Consider the following 21,516-nt stretch of genomic DNA (forward strand, 5'->3'; position numbering starts at 1 on the left):
AACGCAACCTTCGTCTCCAAGACGGCGTTTCGCACAGCTAGCGCGGTCACCAGCTCGCTAAGCCGGGCAGTTGCCTCCAGAACGGCGATGGCCGCTTCCGGCGCCAGTCCAGCGCGCAGCACAGCGGACCTCACCGTCTGGTCTACACCCGCCAGCTGAGCCAATACGGCATCAGACCCTTCCTTCACCACACTGGCAGCAACAAAACTACCAGCAGGAGCTGGACAGGCAGGCGCGCTCAGTCGGGCGACAGCGGCCACCGTAGCGGGTGCAGGGGCAGCAGTAGCAGCAGCAACCCATCGGCGACTCCAGCGGCGGCTCCATCAGCGACTCCAGCGGCGGCTCCAGCGGCGACTCCAGCGGCGGTTCCAGCGGCAACTTCGTTGGCGGCTGCTCCATCGGCATTGCCCCCAATAAAGGAGACAGCCAGCCGCTTGGCAGAGGATGCATCGTCGCTGCCAACCAGGTTGGGCGACGATACAGCCTTGTTGCCTCGCGGCTTTCTGCCTCGCTTCCCGCGTGGACGATCGTCCGAGACGGACATCTCGCTCGTATCGCTGCATACACTGGCGCTTGATCTCGTGTCCATCATGGCGCCAACGGTTCGCAGTTTAAACTGCGCAAGCAGCTAAACCGCGCAAGCAGTAAATCACACACACTCACAAGCAGTACACAGAAAGCAGTAAACCACACAAGCAGTGCACGCGAGCAGTTCAAATTAAAGCAGTTCATAATGTAAGCAGTGCAAGCAGTATACATGTTGCAAGCAGTAAACCCGCGACAAGCAGTGTACTCAAGCAGTTCAAATCGCTCAGCTTTTGTCCGCGACGAAAACAATAAGCTCTTGTACATTCACTATTTACAGTAATTACAATTACTGTAAACAAAACACCGTAACTTCGTTTGTTTACTATCTCGGCGACAATTACGAAAGTACCGCAATTTCTTCAACGAGAACAGCGCGCACAGCAAGCACACGCACGCACACACTCGCGACGGCGCGCGACGACTTTCCAACGCTACTCACACGTACACAGCGAACGAGAAGCTCAAAGCGTACACGCGAAAATTCACCGCTGTTCGAAGACAACAAATAACTGTTATCGCAAAACAATACCAAATGCAGGCACTCCGCTAACACGTCTGTTCAGCTCGACAGTTGAAACCAGACTGAGTAGATAGGGACAGTAGGAATCTCGTTAATCCATTCATGCGCGTCGATAATTAGATGACGAGGCATTTGGCTATTTGGCCATTGTAGGAAATGAATTTGCCCACACAACAATGCCATATATAGATGGCACGTCATATGACTGTTTTCCCTTTACTTTGTACACAATAGATGTTGGCCAGTGTAGTTGACTTTCAATGAGGAAAGTAAACCTCGGTGCTAACCCACTCCTTGGCGATATCCAGTATGGAACATGAACGTCTTAAAGCCGCAGACTCCGCCATCTACCACCCTGGTACTGATAATATTGCTATCACCAGCGTTAAGGACTCCCAGTGCTCTCAGTCGTTTTACCGACCGATAGCTCCAGATGCCCCTCCAGTTTAGCGTAGCAGACACGATTTTGATGTCCTCATGCGCCTGATAATCCCGAACCAGAGCCGTTCGTACGTCCTGTCTGTCGTAGATCTCAACCTTACTCTGATGAAATTGGTCAAGATCAAGTCCGTCAGTCACTACCTGAGCGTCGATCACTATCGTGTGATCTGGTCGGAAACCCACCAGGTCCGGCTTATATATCCTGTTCTCTCCCTGCAGACTTGGTTCAGCAATGACAGAGTAGCCTCTCGTCTCAAGTCCCCGCTTGAGATAATTAGCCACACTGTTGTGTCTAGCCACCCGCCTCCCATGCGTACGATGACACTTCTGCAGAATGTGGTTTAGTGATTCGGGAGCATCACATCCTGCACGACACTGCCTCTCCAATTGTGCCTTCCCTCGTGGTACGAGACCGCGTGGGTAGGGCATTTATCCGCAGTTTGATCCCATTCAAATAAGCTTTTCCAGTTAACAAACGCGTGGGTGCGACAACCCACCCGTGTTGCGGAGCATAACGCCCTGCTTCACGGAGACCGCTACCATCAACAGAGGAGTGCAACCTATCCGCCCAGTACGAGTCGATCAAAAGGCGTGTATCCAGAGCCGCGTTTCCCGATGCCTTGCACCTATCTCGGCCCTCCGAATTTCCGCACTAAGGAACGAACTGGCTGTCTCGGATTGCTCGAGGTGGGGCCATTTTATGTTCGTTAACCTCTGTATGCGCAGCATTGAGCTGTCCTTCGAACTGAGTGAACACCGAGACCCCCACTTGTATGGGGCATGGAAGAATGCTACTGACACATCCATAGGAAGATCTAACCATTTCCTTACGACCGACCGTACCAGTCTGTCACACTTTCTCAAAACGCCTATTGCCACACTACCAAGGGTTAGCTTGTGATATAGCTGTGGAATGAGGACAGTTCTGAGGGCGAATAACTTCTGCTGTGGCTTCAGGGGACCGCGATATGATATCCAATCTGGGTCCAATGTCCTCAGTCGGATTGTAGCGGGCCCTCCCGTCCGCAGTGAACTGGATGCCAAGATACTTCCATTCCTCAGAACGCTTCAAGCTTGGACACTTGCGCGAACCTACACAAAAGCTCCGTGATTCGATCACAGTACACTTCTGCTTCGGTTGCCCCTTGACACTAACAGTAAAACACTTATTAGCGTTTAGGGTCAGCCCAACGGACGCCAAAAAGGAGACCGTGGTATCCAATAATGCCTGAAGGCCCTTCGGTGTAGAAGCAAACAACACCAGATCGTCTGCGAACGCTGCAGCGTTTGTTTTGGCATTTCCGACACTGACACCAATCTCGTCCGGTAGAGACCTGAGCAACCGGTCGATGACCAAGTTGAACATATGTGGAGACAAAGGGTCACCCTGCTTCACACCTCTAGCAGGGACGAATTCCTCTGATCTCCAGCCTTTACCATTGAGACTAGTGCCACCTCCCAAGTACAAGCTACGTACGTAGTCAACAAAACCCGTTGGTGCACCATACGCGGATAGGGTGTCAATTACCGCTGCGTGAGACACAGAGTCAAACGCTTTGCTGACATCAAGTGTCGCGATATAACACGACGCGTGACGTCTATGGTGGTCCCTCAGGATTAAGTCAACTATTGTCGCGTTATTGGCGCAACCGTCAGTAGGAAGAAACCCGCTGACGCGGATCCCAATCGACTGATGAGGCCAATCGAGATGCCAAGATGGCATTGAGTTGTCTAACTATGACAGAAGGCACCGATATCGGACGGAAGTCTTCTGAGTCGGGATGCTCTTACCGTCTTCGGGATGAAAACGGTTCGAGCCATTCGGAAGAGTGTGGGTAGTTTGCCGCACCAGAGAATAAGGTTCATTATGCGAAGCATAACACCACTGGGAATACTCCTGGCAGTTCTTGGAGATATTCCGTCCGGTCCGGGAGAAGAATTCAATGGCACTTGATGCAATTGCAGGTCCCTAGACGTAATAGGTGACCATACCCCTCAAGCAAGTGTCCCATATGGGGCCTTAAGAGAGTCATAGTTACTCCCGCCGTTGACCCGCGCTTACTTGAATTTCTTCACTTTGACATTCAGAGCACTGGGCAGAAATCACATTGTGTCAACACCCGCTAGGGCCATCACAATGCTTTGTTTTAATTAGACAGTCGGATTTCCCAAGTCCGTGCCAGTTCTGAATTGATTGTTAATTGATAATCGTTATAATTTAAAAGAACTAACTGGTTGCCCAACTAGTATTCTTAAAAATTTTAGCAAGAAAGTTCCACAATTGGCTACGTAACTAAACTATCCGGGGAACAAGAAACTACCATAAATGATAGAAACTCTATTTACCCAGAACGAGCACATAAACCATGTTATTGTTTCCCAATCAAGCCCGACTATCTCAATCTTCAGAGCCAATCCTTATCCCGAAGTTACGGATCTAATTTGCCGACTTCCCTTACCTACATTATTCTATCGACTAGAGACTCTTCACCTTGGAGACCAGCTGCGGATATTGGTACGGCCTGTTGAGAAGTTTGCGTGTCCCCACCATAAATTTTCAAGGTCCGAGGAGAAAATATCGACACAACAGTATATGTCATGCTCTTCTAGCCCATCTACCATATCTCTCTGCGAAAGACTTCCATGGTAGTACGGCTATAAAACAGAAAAGAAAACTCTTCCGATATCTCTCGACGGCTTCTTTATGGTCGTTCCTGTTGCCAGGATGAGCACGAGGCCCATATTTAATAACAAACGGATACTCAACAGGTTACGGAATTGGAACCGTATTCCCTTTCGTTCAAAATTATTCAAGTTTTTTAATTATGACAAAATTTAAATTTTAGTTACTTTTTTACTTGAAAATTTTCGGCTTTCGCCTTGAACTTAGGACCGACTAACTCGTGATCAACCACTGTTCACACGAAACCCTTCTCCACTTCAGTCCTCCAAGGTCTCATTCGATTATTTGCTACTACCACCAAGATCTGTACCAATGACGGCTCCATGCAGGCTTACGCCAAACACTTCTAAGCACACCATTGTACCTTCCTACTCACTAAAGTTTCAAAATTTATATTACAAGTAATATAAATCATCTACTTTAGCGGTAATGTATAGGTATACAACTTAAGCGCCATCCATTTTAAGGGCTAGTTGCTTCGGCAGGTGAGTTGTTACACACTCCTTAGCGGATTTCGACTTCCATGATCACCGTCCTGCTGTTTTAAGCAACCAACGCCTTTCATGGTTTCTGAATGAGTTGTTAATTTGGGCACCGTAACATTACGTTTGGTTCATCCCACAGCGCCAGTTCTGCTTACCAAAAGTGGCCCACTGGGCACATTATATCATAACCTTAAACTTCATATCAAGAAAGTTAAGGTTCTTACCCATTTAAAGTTTGAGAATAGGTTAAGATCGTTTCGACCCTAAGGCCTCTAATCATTCGCTTTACCAGATAAGATTATTTTATACAACAGTTAAATGCACCAGCTATCCTGAGGGAAACTTCGGAAGGAACCAGCTACTAGATGGTTCGATTGGTCTTTCGCCCCTATACTCAATTCTGACAATCGATTTGCACGTCAGAACTGTTTCGGTCTTCCATCAGGGTTTCCCTGACTTCAACCTGATCAAGTATAGTTCACCATCTTTCGGGTCACAGCATATATGCTCAAGGTACGTTCCAGTTAGAGGCATAAATAATATAAATATTATTATACATAACTATATAGAACGCCCCGGGATTGCGTTAATTAACTATAAATAGTTAAAAACTAATCCCAATAATAGTCAAGTTAATTACGCTATTAGGTTTATATCCCAATAACTTGCACATATGTTAGACTCCTTGGTCCGTGTTTCAAGACGGGTCCCGAAGGTATCCTGAATCTTTCGCATTGTTAATCATACAAGTGCTTATAATAAACATAAAAATCAATGATAATCATGCCATTATATAATTCCGAAAAATTAACGCACTGTACTCATATAATCTATCAGCACTTTATCAAATTTTTGAAATTTATTTTATGTTAAAATGCAAGCACTCTAATTTAAATAAACTCTTATCAAAATTGTTTGATAAATTCCATACATGCTAATAGATTACAATGTCCTTATATGGAAAAAATGCACACTATCGTTATAATATTGATTAAATATTACAATTCTAATGATGAATTTTCCATAACGGATATTCAGGTTCATCGGGCTTAACCTCTAAGCAGTTTCACGTACTATTTAACTCTCTATTCAGAGTTCTTTTCAACTTTCCCTCACGGTACTTGTTTACTATCGGTCTCATGGTTATATTTAGTTTTAGATGGAGTTTACCACCCACTTAGTGCTGCACTATCAAGCAACACGACTCTTTGGAAACATCATCTAATAATCATTAACGTTATACGGGCCTGGCACCCTCTATGGGTAAATGGCCTCATTTAAGAAGGACTTAAATCGTTAATTTCTCATACTAGAATATTGACGTTCCATACACTGCATCTCACATTTGCCATATAGACAAAGTGACTTAGTGCTGAACTGATTTCTTTTCGCTCGCCGCTACTAAGAAAATCCTTGTTAGTTTCTTTTCCTCCCTAATTAATATGCTTAAATTCAGGGGGTAGTCCCATATGAGTTGAGGTTGTTTAATTACACTTATAGACAATTCTCTGCCTATTTTGAAATATACTATCTTTTTTGAAGGTCCATAATATTCACAAAATTATTCTTTATATCATATTCGTTAATAAGAGGCAATTCTAGTTTATAAAATAATATATTTTATGCTAGACATTCCTCAGTATTATTTGAAATGAATAAAGAACATATAATTCTTCAAATTTCTCATGCAACAGAGTTTTAGTATTTTCATTTATTAATTCATATTATGAATATCTTAAGCGAGAACTTTTAGATTCACACTTATATTATCCAATAATATACAATGTGCTTAAAATTCCGAAAAATTTTAAACAACTTATTTAGCATAGTCTTACAACCCTCAACCATATGTAGTCCAAGCAGCACTAAAAATTAATTAAAGTACATAACAGCATGGACTGCGATATGCGTTCAAAATGTCGATGTTCATGTGTCCTGCAGTTCACACGATGACGCACAGTTTGCTGCGTTCTTCATCGACCCATGAGCCGAGTGATCCACCGCTTAGAGTGATACAATTTTTTTTATTTCATTACGTCAACAATATTTTTATTGAAAGAAATTAAAAATACACCATTTTACTGGCATATATCAATTCCTTCAATAAAATTTTTTTATACCTAAATAAATGTTGCGAAATGTCTTAGTTTTACATAATCGATAATAATAAGATATATGACAAGTATATTTTAGCTAAATTTATTTATTATGATCAACATATGTAAAGCGTTAACCTGCAAACAGGTACAACATTGTTTTTCTTTAGGTGTTGCGAACCAATGTATGCGCACTGGAATATGCACAATACATTTTGCAACGCATGTATATTATGGTACATATACACGCAGTTTTTATTTTATCCAAAACACATAAAACACTCTTAATACAGTATATAATAATAATAATACATAACAAACGGTTTTTAGCTAATTTAAATTATTATATGTTGCATAATTGTATCTCATATGATTGAATAAAATATTTATATTTATTAGTTACTTAATTTATTAAATATTGCAATTCCTAAAAGAGAAAAACAAATTTAATTTATTAACGGTTAGATGCATTAAAACAATAATGATCCTTCCGCAGGTTCACCTACGGAAACCTTGTTACGACTTTTACTTCCTCTAAATAATCAAGTTCGGTCAACTTTTGCGAAACAACCGCAACACACAAGGCGTCACAGTGATCACGTCCGGAGACCTCACTAAATAATTCAATCGGTAGTAGCGACGGGCGGTGTGCACAAAGGGCAGGGACGTAATCAATGCGAGTTAATGACTCACACTTACTGGGAATTCCAAGTTCATGTGAACAGTTTCAGTTCACAATCCCAAGCATGAAAGTGGTTCAGCGGTTTACCCGGACCTCTCGGTCTAGGAAATACACGTTGATACTTTCATTGTAGCGCGCGTGCAGCCCAGGACATCTAAGGGCATCACAGACCTGTTATTGCTCAATCTCATTATTGCTAGACGCAATTTGTCCATTTAAGAAGCTAGTGTCCTTATAATGGGACAAACCAACAGGTACGGCTCCACTTATATAAACACATTCAAACACAATAAACATTTTACTGCCACCATGAATGAAGGCTATATAAGCTTCAACACCATAATCCTGAAGATATCTATTTAATATATTTGAGTCTCGTTCGTTATCGGAATTAACCAGACAAATCACTCCACGAACTAAGAACGGCCATGCACCACCACCCATAGATTCGAGAAAGAGCTATCAATCTGTCTTACACACTTATGTTCGGACCTGGTAAGTTTTCCCGTGTTGAGTCAAATTAAGCCGCAGGCTCCACTCCTGGTGGTGCCCTTCCGTCAATTCCTTTAAGTTTCAGCTTTGCAACCATACTTCCCCCGGAGCCCAAAAGCTTTGGTTTCCCGGGAAGCGACTGAGAGAGCCATAAAAGTAGCTACACCCAATTGCTAGCTGGCATCGTTTATGGTTAGAACTAGGGCGGTATCTGATCGCCTTCGAACCTCTAACTTTCGTTCTTGATTAATGAAAACATCTTTGGCAAATGCTTTCGCTTAAGTTAGTCTTACGACGGTCCAAGAATTTCACCTCTCGCGTCGTAATACTAATGCCCCCAAACTGCTTCTATTAATCATTACCTCTTGATCTGAAAACCAATGAAAGCAGAACAGAGGTCTTATTTCATTATCCCATGCACAGAATATTCAGGCATTTGAAGCCTGCTTTAAGCACTCTAATTTGTTCAAAGTAATTGTACCGGCCCACAATAACACTCGATGAAGAGCACTAATGCAGGTTTTAAATAGGAGGAACATATAAAAAAGTACAAGTACCTAATTATATATAAGAACTCCACCGGTAATACGCTTACATACATAAAGGTATAGTACTAACTACAATTGTAAGTTGCACTACCCGTATGAAGCACAAGTTCAACTACGAACGTTTTAACCGCAACAACTTTAATATACGCTATTGGAGCTGGAATTACCGCGGCTGCTGGCACCAGACTTGCCCTCCAATAGGTCCTTGTTAAAGGATTTAAAGTGTACTCATTCCAATTACAGGGCCTCGGATATGAGTCCTGTATTGTTATTTTTCGTCACTACCTCCCCGAGCTGGGAGTGGGTAATTTACGCGCCTGCTGCCTTCCTTAGATGTGGTAGCCGTTTCTCAGGCTCCCTCTCCGGAATCGAACCCTGATTCCCCGTTACCCGTTGCAACCATGGTAGTCCTAGATACTACCATCAAAAGTTGATAGGGCAGACATTTGAAAGATCTGTCGTCGGTACGAGACCATACGATCTGCATGTTATCTAGAGTTCAACCAGTGTAACGATCTTGCGATCGCTTGGTTTTAGCCTAATAAAAGCACACGTTCCAGAAGGTCCGTGTTTTAATTGCATGTATTAGCTCTAGAATTACCACAGTTATCCAAGTAACTGTTAACGATCTAAGGAACCATAACTGATATAATGAGCCTTTTGCGGTTTCACTATTAATTCGTGTGTACTTAGACATGCATGGCTTAATCTTTGAGACAAGCATATAACTACTGGCAGGATCAACCAGAATAATGTTCATTTCATTATGTAAATAATATTTAAAATATAATTACATAAATCTTCAAATATGTAAAATACATGACAACTCACAAATATTTTTGAATAACAAACGATAATATTCAATAATTGTATATATATATATGTTATACTTGACATGTACTATACGAATGTGGCCACAATTAGATAGCATTCACGTTCGCTAGTTATAATTCACAATTGTTTATATAAATATATATACTTATATATAAAATATATATGCATATAATCGTTCAAAAATATCATTTTATTTCAACTTACTAAATATATTATATCACACATGCATATTTATAATTTAAATTCAATTAATTGAATAAAAATTATTTTATTTTGATGACAAATTGATAATTTTATCTAATTTTGCATTTACGTGTAGACAATATTATATTAGTAAAACCTCCCTCCAAAATAAATAATTTTTATAGTGTCCTTGAGGATTTTCAATTATTCACAAAATATTAATTCTTTAGCTACGAAAACACCTTTGGAATAAGACATTTAATTCGTCATATGCTTATATAATAATAGTTATTATATAAACATATAAACGTCGGATGAGACTTTTTGTAATAACATAATTATTACCTATTATGCAAACTGAAATATATGCATCCAATACATATATATACGTGATGGGCACACACTGCTCACCATGTATAGGTTTTGCTAACGGCCTGATTGTGGAACACGTTTTCACACAATGCTTTTACTTTCATCTTAGTATTCACATCTAATAGATCTTTTGTTGCACTAATTTAATAATACAACATCCGACTTCACGGGTATGATTTCATCCAATGACCACCCCAGCGGCAGAGCTATGGCGGAGCGGCAATTATTATTAAAGCGGGCATAAAGTACAACGAGCTGTGTACCTTATAGGAAGACTGGGTACAATGTTCTCATATCAATCTGCCCAGCCCACTAGGCGACCTTACAGTCGCCGCGGTCTCTACCCCCAGACTCAGTATTAGAAAGGCATTTTGATCTGCTGCTCAGCCTGGGTAACAATTTAATTGGGGGCGATTTCAACGCAAAGCACCGATGGTGGGGATGCCGAGTCAGCAACCCTAAAGGAAGCGCACTCTATAGGTGCATCCAGCGCAGGAGCATCGTATGCCACACCACAGGAGAGCCCACCTACTGGCCAACAGATCCGACCAAAATTCCCGACACCCTGGACATATGCCCTCTCCAAAGGATTTGATAGTGCCAAAGTCTCGTGCTCTTCTAACGCGGACTTTTTTTCCGACCACAGCGCAGTGGAACTGCGGCTGAACCTCCCTGCACTGAGAAAAGCTGCACATCCCAGGATGATCAAGAGGAGCACGAGACTGCAATCCTATAAAGCCTGGCTAACGGAAAATGTCAACCCAGTGCAAGATCTTACCTCCACCGAGCAAGTGGACAACGCCATCAACGAGCTCACGCAACACATGCACAACGCCGCAGCACATGCTTTCCCATAGCCCCGATCTCTCCCAGACTACCAACGAGGGTCCTACACCTTTGGTCTTCAGAGATTGCCTCGCTAGTAGCTGTGAAGAGACGGTTGCGACGAGTATGGTTCCTATCCAGAAATCCTAGAGATCAAAGGGTATTTAACAGAGCCGCAAAGCAGCTTAAGGATAAGCTCCTAAAGCTCAGGCAGAGCTCGTTTGAGGAGTTCCTGGCCAATGTTGAGCCTGGAGACCCACAGCACAACCTTTGGCAGGTCACTATAAAGGTTTTGTCGTCACATAAAACGACCTACTAAGAGAGTTGCTCCAGTCCAGCGTGCTAGTGGCGCCTGGTGCCGCACAGAGCAAGAAAGAGCTGAAGCTTTTGTGGAGCACCTCAGCGAAGCCTTCAAGCCATTTTAATAAGATGCACCGACCTGGATATCTCAGCTACGCATCGTGCCCTACAACTATTAGATGAAAACACCAGCAACAACCAAGAAGAGCTAGCTATATTTCTCGGTGGATGAGGTCAAACTTGAGATCGAGGGACTCAAGACGAATAAATCGCCGGGCGCTGATGGCATTGAAGCACTGGCTGTTAAGCTTCTTTTACTCCTGCCTACAACTCCTCGCCAACATATACAGCAGGTGCTTTCAGCTAGGACATTTTCCAACCATCTGGAAACGAGCAGAGGTAATTCTTATACCTAAACCTGGCAAACCTGAAGCCAATCTTGGCTCTTATCGTCCGATAAGTTTGCTGTCCATACTCTCCAAAATACTCGAAAGAGTATTCTTTGCGCAGAGTATTGCCAGTGCTGGAAGAAGCTGGGTTGATTCCGGATCACCAGTTTGGCTTCAGGCGTTCTCACTCCACCCCGGAACAATGCCACCGTTTAGTCAGAGTGGTATTGACGCATTCGAGGAGAAGAACTACTGCTGCGCCGTAATGCTTGACGTGAAGCAAGCTTTCGACAGAGTCTGGCACCCAGGGCTACTGCTTAAGCTTAAGAGAAACCTGCCTCAACCCCATTACGCATTTCTGCAATCTTACCTCGACAACAGAAGCTTTTATGTCAGATGCGGAGATGCACGATCTACCACAAAGGTATCGAAGCCGGTGTACCACAAGGCAGCGTCCTACCCTCTATTGTACACGTTGTACACAGCGGACATGCCTACATTTTTCAACGAGAACCTATTGGTTGCCACATACGCCGATGACACGAACGGCAATTGCCCGCCTGTCAGTCTTAATGGGGATAATATTCCAGAAAATCCCACGCCCAAATACCTGGGCATGACGCTCGACAGGCGGTTAACATGGCGCACACACATCCTAAGGAAGAGAAAGCAGGCTGAAGAGAGGCTGAAGCAATTCAATGGCTCATTGGAAGACGCTCGAAGATTAAAAGCAAACTTAAACTGCTCGTCTACAAAACCATCATTAAGCCAATCTGGACTTATGGCATCCAGCTGTGGGGCACTGCCTGTAAATCAAACTGCAGGAACATCCAAAGGCTGCAGAACAAGAATCTAAGAATGGTCTCGAACGCTCATCCTTACCATGACAACAGCACCATCCACGAGGTACTCAGGGTTCCCTGAGTAAAAGATGAAATTCGAAAAGTGAGCACAAATTACATCAACAGGCTCCATAACCACCCAAACACATTGGCCATCAACATCTTGGACAACAGCCAAACCGTCAGAAGACTTAAAAGAAAACACCCCCTCGACCTGCCCATGGAGGATGATGATTAGCCCTCCAGAACCCTACCAACCATCTCTTGTGAGAATTTAATCGACAAGGCGGCCTCAAAAATTTAATTATTGTCCGTACAGACAGATTTTAAATAAATAATTATTGACAACAAAAAAAATGTATAGATTTTGCTAACGGCCTGATTAAACACCCACTCATATTGCCTGCTATATGGAGGATGATATTTATTATGACTTATGCCGGCAAGACTCACTCCATATACATACATATATATTTCTCTTGTGAGAATTTAATCGACAAGGCTGCCTCAAAAATTTAATTATTGTCCGTACAGACAGATTTTAAATAAATAATTATTGACGACCTCAAAAATGTATAGGTTTTGTGACACGTTTTCTACAATGCTTTTATTTTATTTAGTATTGCCATCCAACGTATCTTTTTGTTGCACTAATTTAATAATACAACAGTAAAACTTCATTACTTTTAACTTGTATAATCATATTGCCTTCTATATGATTATATTCATATATTATTTATATATGACTTATGCCGGCAAGACTCACTCCATATACATAGTCATATATATTTCACTTGTGAAATTTTTCTCATATGACATGCCTGCCCGACCTCACCACCCCTATAAAGGTTTTGTGACACGTTTTCTGCAATGCTTTTATTTTATTTAGTATTACCATCGAACGTATCTTTTTGTTGCACTAATTTAATAATACAACAGTAAAACTTCATTATTTTTAACTTTTTTAATCATATTGCCTTCTATATGATTATTTTCATATATTATTTATATATGACATGCCGGCAAGACTCACTCCATATACATAGTCATATATATTTCACTTGTGAAATTTTTCTCATATGACATGCCTGCTCGACATCACCACCCCTATATAGGTTTTGTGACACGTTTTCTACAACCAGCTCATTTTACTAAGGTCTACCATCTAATGTATCTTTATGTTGCACTAATTTAATAATACAACAGCAAAACTTCATTATTTTTAACTTTTTAATCATATTGCCTTCTATATGATTATATTCATATATTATTTATATATGACATGCCGGCAAGACTCACTCCATATACATAGTCATATATATTTCACTTGTGAAATTTTTCTCATATGACATGCCTGCCCGACCTCACCACCCCTATAGAGGTTTTGTGACACGTTTTCTGCAATGCTTTTATTTTATTTAGTATTACCATCTAACGTATCTTTTTGTTGCACTAATTTAATAATACAACAGTAAAACTTCATTATTTTTAACTTTTTAATCATATTGCCTTCTATATGATTATTTTCATATATTATTTATATATGACATGCCGGCAAGACTCACTCCATATACATAGTCATATATATTTCACTTGTGAAATTTTTCTCATATGACATGCCTGCCCGACCTCACCACCCCTATATAGGTTTTGTGACACGTTTTCTACAACCAGCTCATTTTACTAAGGTCTACCATCTAATGTATCTTTATGTTGAACTAATTTAATAATGCAACAGTAAAACTTCATTATTTTTAACTTTTTAATCATATTGCCTTCTATATGATTATTTTCATATATTATTTATATATGACATGCCGGCAAGACTCACTCCATATACATAGTCATATATATTTCACTTGTGAAATTTTTCTCATATGACATGCCTGCTCGACATCACCACCCCTATATAGGTTTTGTGACACGTTTTCTACAACCAGCTCATTTTACTAAGGTCCACCACCTAATGTATCTTTATGTGGCACTAATTTAATAATACAACAGCAAAACTTCATTATATTATCATCAATAATTTGTATTAAATACAAGTACAATCGTAAATTGTTTAACATTGTTTAAAATATTTGTCAAAGTTGAAATGATATGTCAGTTCAATAAAAATTCACCAAGTCCAAAAAATGTTTTCTCAAGTTTAACTCGAATTCTTATCTTAGTATATTAATAAACTGTATTAAATGCTATTTAAAAAGTTTTTCATTCAATTTTCACATGTTGAAATTTTTTGCCAATGTTGAACTCATATCTCGGTAGAACCTCATATCATATGGCTGCAGTTCAATAAAAATTCACCAAGTCCAAAAAATTTTTCTCAAGTTAAATTCAAAATCTTATCTCATTATATTAATAAACTGTATAAAATGCTATTTAAAAAGTTTTTCATTCAATTTTCACATGTTGAAATTTTTTGTTAATGTTGAACTCATATCTCGGTAGAACCTCATATCATATGGCTGCAGTTCAATAAAAAATTCACCAAGTCCAAAAAAATTTTTTCTCAAGTTAAATTCAAAATCTTATCTCATTATATTAATAAACTGTATAACATGCTATTTAAAAGTTTTTTATTCTATTTTCACATGTTGAAATTTTTGTCAATGTTGAACTCATATCTCGGTAGAACCTCATATCATTTGGCTGCAGTTCAATAAAAATTCACCAAGTCCAAAAAATTTTTCTCAAGTTAAATTCAAAATCTTATCTCATTATATTAATAAACTGTATAAAATGCTATTTAAAAAGTTTTTCTTCAATTTTCATATGTTGAAATTTTTTGTCATATTTCGCTAGAACCTCATATCATATGGCTGCAGTTCAATAAAAATTCACCAAGTCCAAAAAATTTTTCTCAAGTTAAATTCAAAATCTTATCTCATTATATTAATAAACTGTATAAAATGCTATTTAAAAAGTTTTTCATTCAATTTTCACATGTTGAAATTTTTTGTCAATGTTGAACTCATATCTCGGTAGAACCTCATATCATATGGCTGCAGTTCAATAAAAAATTCACCAAGTCCAAAAAATTTTTCTCAAGTTAAATTCAAAATCTTATCTCATTATATTAATAAACTGTATAACATGCTATTTAAAAGTTTTTATTCTATTTTGACATGTTGAAATTTTTGTCAATGTTGAACTCATATCTCGGTAGAACCTCATATCATTTGGCTGCAGTTCAATAAAAATTCACCAAGTCCAAAAAAATTTTTCTCAAGTTAAATTCAAAATCTTATCTCATTATATTAATAAACTGTATAAAATGCTATTTGAAAAGTTTTTTCTTCAATTTTCATATGTTGAAATTTTTTGTCATATTTCGCTAGAACCTCATATCATATGGCTGCAGTTCAATAAAAAATTCACCAAGTCCAAAAAAATTTTTTCTCAAGTTAAATTCAAAATCTTATCTCATTATATTAATAAACTGTATAAAATGCTATTTAAAAAGTTTTTCATTCAATTTTCACATGTTGAAATTTTTTGTCAATGTTGAACTCATATCTCGGTAGAACCTCATATCATATGGCTGCAGTTCAATAAAAAATTCACCAAGTCCAAAAAAATTTTTTCTCAAGTTAAATTCAAAATCTTATCTCATTATATTAATAAACTGTATAACATGCTATTTAAAAAGTTTTTTATTCTATTTTGACATGTTGAAATTTTTTGTCAATGTTGAACTCATATCTCGGTAGAACCTCATATCGTATGGCTGCAGTTCAATAAGCCAAAATTCACCAAGTCCAAAAAATTTTTCTCAAGTTAAATTCAAAATCTTATCTCATTATATTAATAAACAGTATAAAATGCTATTTAAAAAGTTTTTCATTCAATTTTCATATGTTGAAATTTTTTGTCAAAATTGAACTTATAAGTTTTTCATGTCTTAATTTGCGCCACCAATATGATGGCGTTCTTTTGCTACCAAACATATTAAATGCATACTTAAAATACGCAAGTATTCTGTACACATAGATACATATATATCATGTATATTTTTAATTTTCGCCACTAATATGATGCCGTCCTTTTGCTACCAAATAAATATGTATAACTAACACATACTAAATAAATGCATATTTAAAATATGCAAGTATTTTGTACACATAGATATACTATGCATATTCTTAATTTTCGCCACTAATATGATGGCGTCCTTTTGCTACCAAATAAATATATATTACCAACGCATAATAAATAAATGCATATTTAAAATACGCAAGTATTTTGTAAACAAATTTTCGCCACTAATATGATGGCGTCCTTTTGGCTACCAAATAAATATATATTACCAACGCATAATAAATAAATGCATATTTAAAATATGCAAGTATTTTGTACACATAGATATACTATGCATATTCTTAATTTTCGCCACTAATATGATGGCGTCCTTTTGGCTACCAAATAAATATATATAATTAACGCATACTAAATAAATGCATATTTAAAATATACAAGTATATTTTGTACACATTGATATATTATTTATTTATATATATAATATATTCATATATTATATAAATATATCATATATTATATAAATATTCTTCTTATATGCGTAATTGTATAACATAATTATGCATACAATTTTGCATATTTATATATATAAACATATATACGTTTCCACATATACATCATACATATAATATTTTTTTATATATGCCTTAAACATATATATTTTATCGAATCGTCAAGCAAAGGATAAGCTTCAGTGGATCGCAGTATGGCAGCTGCTCAACCACTTACAACACCTTGCCTGTTATAAAAGTCGTTTACAATTGATTCAAGGCTTTGTCATTGTATTAAATAATGTTTTAATATATAACTAGCGCGGCACCAGGTGATCGAAGATCCTCCCAATTTACTATGTTATATGTAACATTGGCATCACATCCATCGTCGTCTATTAAATGAATAATAAACTTTTAATGGTTTAGAAGCCATACAATGCAAATTGCCCCTTATTTATCATTGCAGTCCAGCACGGATACGACCTTAGAGGCGTTCAGGCATAATCCAACGGACATAGCGTCATACCACTGTTCGCTCGAACAAGTATTGTGCCATTGGTCCGTACCTGCGGTTCCTCTCGTACTACGCAGGAATGCTGTCGCAACAACGTTTTGTCATTAGTAGGGTAAAACTAACCTGTCTCACGACGGTCTAAACCCAGCTCACGTTCCCTTGCATGGGTGAACAATCCAACGCTTGGTGAATTTTGCTTCACAATGATAGGAAGAGCCGACATCGAAGGATCAAAAAGCGACGTCGCTATGAACGCTTGGCCGCCACAAGCCAGTTATCCCTATGGTAACTTTTCTGACACCTCTTGTTAAAAACTCTTTAAACCAAAAGGATCGATAGGCCGAGCTTTTGCTGTCCCTGTGTGTACTGAACACCGAGATCAAGTCAGCATTTGCCCTTTTGCTCTATGTGTGGTTTCTGTCCGCACTGAGCTGGCCTTGGGACACCTCCGTTATTATTTGAGAGATGTACCGCCCCAGTCAAACTCCCTACCTGGCAATGTCCTTGAATTGGATCATACCTGAGTAATTGGAGTTATACCAAATTTTTAATTTGAGAATACATAAATGCACTCTCTCATTAATGAATTTGTTTGCGATTATATAACAAACTCGTGATACTTTGATCAAGAAGCTTGCATCAAAACCCAATACCATAAGATATAATAAATATATCCGTATAATGGCTAGGAAATGATACACGTTCCATTTAATCAAGTAAGTAAGGAAACAATAAGAGTAGTGGTATTTCATTGTCGATACTAAACCGAAATTTAATATCTCCCACTTATTCTACACCTCTTATGTCTCCTTACACTGCCAGATTAGAGTCAAGCTCAAAAGGGTCTTCTTTCCCCGCTAATTATTCCAAGCCCGTTCCTTGGCTGTGGTTTCGCTAGATAGTAGATAGGGACATATCAATACCAGAGTTTTACGTGTGCACCTGTCATGAGTGACTTAATCACACGGCGCTCGAGCGCATGGGATCCAATTTATTATTACTTATTTATACACAATTCAGGCGTGATCATGCGCTCGGGCGCCGTGTGATTAAGTCACTCATGACAGGTGCACACGTAAAACTCTGGTATTGATATGTCCCTATCTACTAGGCGGCCTGGGGTACGGTTTGCTGGAGCAAGCTTGCCCTACGCTGACAAATACCGGTATCTGGGCATCACGGTGTGCGAGCGGTTGAATTTCAACCCGCATATCGCGTCTTTACGTGATCGGCTGAGCGGAGTCGTTGGTGTTTTGGCACGCGTTCTACGGGTCGACTGGGGGATCAGTCCCCGTGCCAAGCGGACCATTTACACTGGACTCATGGTGCCTTGTGCGCTATTTGGTGCCTCAGTGTGGTATGCCACGGCGATGAGACTAGTAGGGGCCAGGAGGCACCTATTGTCCTGCCAAAGGCGCATCCTTCTTGGATTCCTACCGGTGTGCCGTACAGTGTCCACTGTGGCACTGCAAGTTCTTGCTGGTGTTCCCCCCGTTTGATCTGGCTGCCAAGAAATTGGCAATCAGTTTCAAACTCAAGCGCGATCACCCGCTGGAGGAGAGCGACTGGCTGTTTGGTCAAGATCTGTCGGGTCTTGATCACAAGCAGAAGATGGCGATGCTGGACGACCGTATGCTGCAGGAGTGGCAAAGCAGATGGGATAATGGTGATGAACCCGGCCGGGTGACTCATCTTTTTTATCCCGGATGCTGGGTTCGTCTTCAGCAGGCGAGACTTCGGTTTCAGCCTACGTGCTGGATTCCTGCTGACAGGCCATGGATCGCTGAATGCATTTCTGCATGAGAGACGTCTAAGCGGTACGCCTGCATGTCTATGCGGTGCGGATAGCGAAGATGCGCTGCACGTTCTGTGTGTATGCCCCATATATGCAGATTTGCGTCACCTCGATGGACTTGGGATCGAATACCTGCATGGCGTCTGGAGGGTTTCTGGAGCGATGGCGACACAGGAAAGGATGCAGCTATTGCAAACATTTGCCGATGCCGTGTTCGCAAGGCGTCGGCAATTGTTGTACCAGGAGGCGACGAATGGGCCGGCAGTCCCGAGCTGAAAGGCTAAAACTGTCTCACCCGTGTGGTTGGCGGGTCTTAGAATTCCTCCACAGCTTATCCCTGCTTGTCGTATGAGGCGACTAAACGGATAATTTTTCCTTTTGGGCTGTCAGTCCCGAGCTGAAAAGCTAAAACTGGCCTCACCTGTGTGGTTGGCGGGTCTTAGAATTCCACCACAGTGCACCTCTGCTTGTCGTATGAGACGACTAAACGGGGTAGCTGGGCCGTCAGTCCCGAGCTTATAGCTAAAACTGACTCACCCGTGTGGATGACGGGTCTTAGAATTTCACCACAGTGGACCTCCACTTATCGTACGAAGCGATTCTCGAGGTGCGTCACCAACGCTAACTGTTTGGAGTTAAATTGGTAGTACCCTTGTGGTACGAAACCTGACCGGAGGTCTTCTGGTACCACGGGAGCCAGGTGCCCGCGGACTCTTGTCCGTTCTGGCACGGGTTGTGGCCCTTCGGGAGCATCGTGGTGGCTGTGGTTTACATCCAAATGCGGAGAGAGCGGAGTGCTCGACGTGGAGTTGCGTAATACAACCGGTTGCCGATAACCAAAAATCGGAAGAGGTTTTAGGTGGGCCTCGCTCCCCACACAGGAGGAAGTACCCAGCCCAAACAGCTGGTGCTTCAGTGTGTACCTGCGGAGAGTCTCCAAGGGGGCGCTGATCAACGCTTAAATTGTATCCCTGTGCTTGGGCACCGTGTGATAAGTCACTTGTGACAGGTGCACACGTAAAACACTGGTCTTTATGTCCCTATCTACTATCTAGCGAAGCCACAGCCAAGGGAACGGGCTTGGAATAATTAGCGGGGAAAGAAGACCCTTTTGAGCTTGACTCTAATCTGGCAGTGTAAGGAGACATAAGAGGTGTAGAATAAGTGGGAGATATTAAATTTCGGTTTAGTATCGACAATGAAATACCACTACTCTTATTGTTTCCTTACTTGCTTGATTAAATGGAACGTGTATCATTTCCTAGCCATTATACGGATATATTTATTATATCTTATGGTATTGGGTTTTGATGCAAGCTTCTTGATCAAAGTATCACGAGTTTGTTATATAATCGCAAACAAATTCATTAATGAGAGAGTGCATTTATGTATTCTTAAATTAAAAATTTGGTATAACTCCAATTACTCAGGTATGATCCAATTCAAGGACATTGCCAGGTAGGGAGTTTGACTGGGGCGGTACATCTCTCAAATAATAACGGAGGTGTCCCAAGGCCAGCTCAGTGCGGACAGAAACCACACATAGAGCAAAAGGGCAAATGCTGACTTGATCTCGGTGTTCAGTACACACAGGGACAGCAAAAGCTCGGCCTATCGATCCTTTTGGTTTAAAGAGTTTTTAACAAGAGGTGTCAGAAAAGTTACCATAGGGATAACTGGCTTGTGGCGGCCAAGCGTTCATAGCGACGTCGCTTTTGATCCTTCGATGTCGGCTCTTCCTATCATTGTGAAGCAAAATTCACCAAGCGTTGGATTGTTCACCCATGCAAGGGAACGTGAGCTGGGTTTAGACCGTCGTGAGACAGGTTAGTTTTACCCTACTAATGACAAAACGTTGTTGCGACAGCATTCCTGCGTAGTACGAGAGGAACCGCAGGTACGGACCAATGGCACAATACTTGTTCGAGCGAACAGTGGTATGACGCTACGTCCGTTGGATTATGCCTGAACGCCTCTAAGGTCGTATCCGTGCTGGACTGCAATGATAAATAAGGGGCAATTTGCATTGTATGGCTTCTAAACCATTAAAAGTTTATTATTCATTTAATAGACGACGATGGATGTGATGCCAATGTTACATATAACATAGTAAATTGGGAGGATCTTCGATCACCTGGTGCCGCGCTAGTTATATATTAAAACATTATTTAATACAATGACAAAGCCTTGAATCAATTGTAAACGACTTTTATAACAGGCAAGGTGTTGTAAGTGGTTGAGCAGCTGCCATACTGCGATCCACTGAAGCTTATCCTTTGCTTGACGATTCGATAAAATATATATGTTTAAGGCATATATAAAAAATATTATATGTATGATGTATATATGGAAACGTATATATGTTTATATATATAAATGTGCAAAATTGTAT

General features: G+C 40.3%; 2 non-coding genes and 1 pseudogene across 2 annotated transcripts; all 3 read right to left on the bottom strand.

Annotated features, from left to right (window-relative positions):
• Positions 1-1,128: 1,128 nt before the first annotated feature.
• On the bottom strand, positions 1,129-6,200 carry LOC133849918 (large subunit ribosomal RNA; annotated as a pseudogene).
• Positions 6,201-6,551: 351 nt separating this feature from the next.
• On the bottom strand, positions 6,552-6,729 carry LOC133849909 (5.8S ribosomal RNA). The gene has a single exon (XR_009895508.1). It is a non-coding gene; the product is annotated as a 5.8S ribosomal RNA (ribosomal RNA).
• Positions 6,730-7,292: 563 nt separating this feature from the next.
• LOC133849912 (small subunit ribosomal RNA) lies at positions 7,293-9,286 on the bottom strand. The gene has a single exon (XR_009895510.1). It is a non-coding gene; the product is annotated as a small subunit ribosomal RNA (ribosomal RNA).
• Positions 9,287-21,516: the final 12,230 nt, after the last annotated feature.

This window comes from Drosophila sulfurigaster, unplaced genomic scaffold, assembly GCF_023558435.1.
Source record: "Drosophila sulfurigaster albostrigata strain 15112-1811.04 unplaced genomic scaffold, ASM2355843v2 ctg38_pilon, whole genome shotgun sequence".
Lineage (NCBI taxonomy): Eukaryota > Metazoa > Arthropoda > Insecta > Diptera > Drosophilidae > Drosophila > Drosophila sulfurigaster.